This window comes from Ostrinia nubilalis, chromosome 23, assembly GCF_963855985.1.
Source record: "Ostrinia nubilalis chromosome 23, ilOstNubi1.1, whole genome shotgun sequence".
In the NCBI taxonomy this organism is placed as follows: Eukaryota; Metazoa; Arthropoda; class Insecta; order Lepidoptera; family Crambidae; genus Ostrinia; species Ostrinia nubilalis.
The window spans coordinates 1,578,454-1,583,903 of record NC_087110.1 but is presented as its reverse complement, the minus strand read 5'-3'; the positions used below and the strand labels follow the sequence as shown (position 1 = coordinate 1,583,903).

The 5,450-nt window shown below is 34.7% G+C and overlaps 1 long non-coding RNA gene across 2 annotated transcripts; it reads left to right on the top strand.

The window, feature by feature from the left end:
* Positions 1-2,647: 2,647 nt before the first annotated feature.
* On the top strand, positions 2,648-5,216 carry LOC135083313 (uncharacterized). Of its 2 annotated transcripts, none has more exons than XR_010259569.1 (4): positions 2,648-2,879; positions 3,431-3,645; positions 3,823-4,050; positions 4,815-5,216. It is a non-coding gene; the product is annotated as an uncharacterized LOC135083313 (long non-coding RNA). The 2 variants fall into 2 exon arrangements; XR_010259570.1 differs by lacking the exon at positions 2,648-2,879 and adding an exon at positions 3,139-3,232.
* Positions 5,217-5,450: the final 234 nt, after the last annotated feature.

Sequence of the window (5,450 nt, the reverse complement as noted above, 5' to 3'; positions counted from 1 at the left end):
ACCTTTGAGTTATATGTATATTTAGATTGAAAATAATTACACAGAATGATTATTATTTTCTGCCTCATTTAGGAATCGAACTCTTAATTGAATAGGAAAAGTCTATTAACCTCTAGAACAGTTAGAGGGGCAATTTTCAATTACAAAATAATATGTCAAATTGTAAATTATTAATAGAAACGAGTTCATCGACCACTTTACAATATAAATCAAACAACTCGCAAATTACATGTAATAAGCACGAGTACAAAACAAAGGAAAAATAATAAGTTAATTTACGAATCAAATTAGTAATGCCTAATCAACGTCGACATTGTTTTGGACGCAACGCATTATTTTTAGAGGTCATCAAACCTAGACTTAGGGCTTGTTCCCACGGACACATTCCGTTTTTTGCAGGAACTCATTTAGTGTATTTTGTAACGGTCAAGACTCATAATCGGTCGAAACCACTTTTGACTGCAAAAATCAGTCAAAAGTGCTTTCGTGCGTTTAAAATTTTACGAATCAGTCCAAACGTCATACAAAATAATGATTTTAATTATCTTTTACCTGTCCAATACCTAGATTTCTGCATTACTGGGTCCCGCCAAACTCCCGATTCACTTGGGAACAAGCCCTTACATCGAAATATCTGATGTACCCGTCGCAGTAGGGTAATTCAAGTGCAATCTGTCATTTCAATCTATTCTATTTGTCATTTAGCTTGTTTAATCTGTGCTCAATAAAGTGCACAATATTTAAGCAGGATATGGTTGCACGCGGATTTTTAGAGAGTTAAATCTTTTGGCCAATAGAAAACGTCATAATAGTTATTATATGAACTGGGATTGGTCAATGACTTTTGAAATTAAAATCCGATGGCCTGAAAAAATCGGTTTTCCAACAAACGTCAGTTACGCGCAAGGAGGTTTAGCTATTTATCCATCGAAGTTAATAAGGGAGAAGACATAAGACTAATTTTATTATTTGCCTGCCGCGACCCGGTTTTTACGAACAATGACGATGACGAACGATGAACCAGTAACGAGGAGCACACTTAGCAATGCTTCCAGGTTGCGCCTCGGTATCAATTAAGTAACATTTTCCGTTAAGTTTACTTTATGGCCAACTAAAGGACTTTTGCCGTCTCCATGGACAAACTCGAAGTATGATAACTACAGTCATTGTCAAAATTTTGCACTGCCATTGCCGCTGGATACCATATATCGCTACTATATTCATAGATAATAGACTTTCAGTTAATCGTCAAAATTGACATTGTTTTTTAAATAACAACAAATGGTATGAATTTTTAAATGTGATATTTTTATAAAGGTAAGTCCCCAAAACAACATTTGATAGCCTATTTTCTTTCGTTGGCATCTAAGTTCCTGTTTTCTACATATATGTTACTACTACCTATTGGATAAGTAACTAAGAACTTTGTCGTTTATTCCATGTGAACAAAATCCCTAAAAGCCCATTTGTAATAATATTCTTACTAAACACTGCTGAAAAAGGACTAAACTTCTGAGCTATGAACGTATAATCCAGTAGCATTAAGTAGGTAGGTACGTATAGCGACGTTGGAACTTGATATAGAAGTTAGCTGTTTTATATTTTTTTTCACAGCAGAAATCTTTATCTTTGATCTTAATATCTGATCGTACGTATTGTCTTTTAAAATATTACATTTGCCTAAATAAAAATAACCGACCTGCTGCTTATGTAAATTATAATTATTTATAACCCTACTTACAATGCATAACAATCATAATTAGGTATTATAACCCTACTTAACAATGCATAACAATCATAAGATAGTTTGGCGTATAAGTAGGTAGGTAGGTACTATCTAGGCCGAAGGTGGAAGCGATCGACCCGGAAATATTCTCAACCATCTCAACTATCATAATATGTATTTAGAACAGTCCCTCCTTACCAATGATATTATAGATAATACCATTGCTCCTTACCATCAATGCAATCGAGCAGACAAAGGACATTGATAAAAATCGCCCTAAGATTTTCAAAGACTTAGTATGTACCATAATTTTATGTATATTTTATTTATTTACTTGCAAGTGTCCAAACCTATCGGACAAGTTGCAGTTCGAAAAAATATTTTAAAAGTATATAAACGAAATCAAAGTCACCGACATATTGACAGAGCAGAGACAGAGATGCGCTTTTTTAATTCGATTTAAGTAAATAATGGTATGATCGATTAGACTAGAGTCTAATCATTAGACCTTTAGACGGGCGCAGATCCGCCGCGCCCGCAGCGCTTCAGTGGATTATTGCATTTTATGTATATTTAATCACATTTATTTACCTACATTTACATATTTACTCTTTTCTTTAAGTGTAGACACTGTTTATGTATAAGTCCACTATTGCATGCCGTGGCAACCTATAATTAAGGCAGCACTTAGATTAAGTTAAATACGTTGTAAATATTGATTGTCTTCCAGTGTATGTCTTGTTGGTTGTCCTATTAAATAAATAAAATAAATATTTATAGCAACACAATGTTTAAAAATAATTTTTTTCAAAAATGATCAATTTAATCGATTATGTCTATTCTAAATGGACATCCCTATTTGTTAGTCAAATTGTCATTCACTCGCATCACCTTTTCTCTCTCACTCACTCTTGCTGTGTTGCTGTCTTGCTTGATCCTTCTTTGTGATTCGTTTGTGTTTTAGCTTTTATTTTCGGAACTTTATTAACTACAAACTTGGCTATTCAAACGGACTCTGATTGATTGCAATAACGACATACTCAGCCTGGGATTTACTGTTTTTGTGTGGCTCGGCCAAGGCTCGGCTGGTGGTTCTATGGTGTTAGAAAATGAGCAACTTAATTATACACAACAATGGGCAGCACCTCGATCGGTAAGTACCTACATTTTGCTCTGCAAGCAATCTTATGAATAAGTACTAGCCTTGCCAAACTTCTGAATTGCCATTCTCATGGCGGGTTGTCTTGAAATGAATGTTCCGCTATTATCTGTGGTTCAACCCTGGACAGTGTGGACAGCCAGGCCCGATTCGATTGTAAGAAACTAGTCGATGGTACAGCGCAATGGAGGCATGAGCGAAACAACAATTATGTTGACAATCCAGCTGGTTTTGGTGTAAATCTAAGGAATTATTTACTTTGACACTATCTCCCTGCTCTCAATGAAAGCTTGTTTTGTTTTGTTTTTTGGAACTAAGACTACTAGATTATTATTTTTTGTAACTAAGTTTGTAACACGTCATAATTAATTATTATAACAACAATGCTTATTTACTAAAGCTGTTTAACCCTACCCTCTGACCCAAAATTCTACTAACAGCACATAATATTGAATTATCATTTTTTTTATGGTTTGCGGCTCAATTTATTCAACGCACAGGAGTATGTGTGGCATGGCATGCAATGAATCTATTTATTTTTACAGGTTACAGCTCATGATCTTATATGCACAACATGTTGGACCCAAGCCCAAGATACAACACAAATGCATCTACTTCAAATCTTAGCAGAAAATGTGTGCTTTGCAGTAGAACACTAGAGCCTAGAACACGTTCACATCAGCTCATGTCCCTGAGAACTAACACTCAACATCATATTAACATCAGGAACATAATTGTGGAACGACTAACTCCATTAGAGGTAATGCACGCTAAAGTCCTTATTTAATAAAATGTTATTGTCTATACAATCAGTCTAATTCTTGTAAAGTTATTGGTTTCTGTAAATTAATACTAAAATAAAATAATTTAAGTGCGGGACATTAAAAAACTGATAATTTTTTTAAACTTATTTCTAATTATTATTATTTTTAAACAGGTTACTGCAAATGACTACATCTGTGGGGCTTGTCACTCATTATTGCAAAGAGATACCACACCTACTTCACAAGACTCTCCAGATATGCCAACCGGTGCCCCGGTAGGTCACCAACAAGTTTGTGTTGGATGTGGTTGTTTATTATTGCGAACTTGAAGTCATTGTTTGGATACAGAGAATAATCAAGATATATTAAACATTGTTCGAAATTGGATTCAACCCAGAGAGGTAAGAGCCCTGCCAGTTTTATAATACATAAAAATAATTATGCCGGTTTATTATAATAATAAAAAAGGTTTTTTCCGAATCAGCCTTCCCATCCTTCAACTCCTTCCATTGCTTTCAATCTGCCACTACTCTCATCCATACAGGTTATACAGGGTGGAAACGATAAGTGATCTCACTCGATTATTTCTAAACTACACAAGATATCGAAAAACTGGTTACTCATCCTGAAAGTGCTTCACGAGCTCTTTCTAACGGTATCAGTAAATAGTTACAGAATTAACTGGATCTATCCGAAAATTCAATGTTTTCAGCCTCCATACTAAATGTGTGCCAGCCACACAATATTAAAAGTGTTATAGATCACTTATCGTTTCCACCCTGTATAATACAAATAGACTTATATTATTAAAATATTGCAATATTATTACTTACATAATATTAAACATAATTTTTACTATTATAAAGCCAGTTAAAAATTCCCTGAGCCAAATAAACTCAGTAAAGTTTTATTTATACTTCCTGCATAACAACAGACTACTCTTTTAAACTATGTACCACTATTCTCACTCTCAATCCTCGTTCCTCATTCATCCCTTTCGTTTCCTCCATAGACCAATCATTCCTCATCATTCAGCGTTCAAATCATAAATTATCTTTCATCACGCATCTTACTATTCCGTTACACACAAAAGTCGTTAATCCTATATAAATATTGCTCTTCTTATTGTTGAACTGTGAATCTTGATGTTTTATTTTATTTTCAGATTCGTCCTTCAGATCTTCTTTGCCATAGATACTATCAGAGAGCACGAATTACTACAGTTGGTGCTTATTTAATGAAGCTGAGGACCGGTGATTCAGATGACAGAATAGCTACATTACTTGGCATTTCAAGGAGTACTCTTACAAAATATGTAATGAAAGCACGCAGTATGATGGAGGAACATTCCGTACCAGCACATTTAGGGTTACAACATATTAGTAGAGAGGAAGTAGCCCAAAGAAACCTTTATGTTCCAGTCTCTTTTCGGGAAGCCAGGAAACGATTTACCACAAAGAAAGGCTATTGTCATCATGGATGGTACATACATACATTTATGTGCAAAAAAGTAGCAATTATGCATACCAAAAAAAAAACTTATTCCCTATACAAATATCGGAATCTCGTTAACACGTTGAGTGCGAAACCAGGTCTATAGACCTTGTGTACGTTTCGCTTACCGTGCGGCTAAGAAAATTATAGTCTTCCTTGTCGTGCGAAAGGCATAACTTCAATTGGGTCCGGTGTAGGAAAGTGATGAATATATATCTATGATGTATTCTTAAAATAGAATCCAATGATGTACCTACCTTAATACCAGGTTTTTAGACCTGGTACCGCACGGAAGTAATAAAATGTC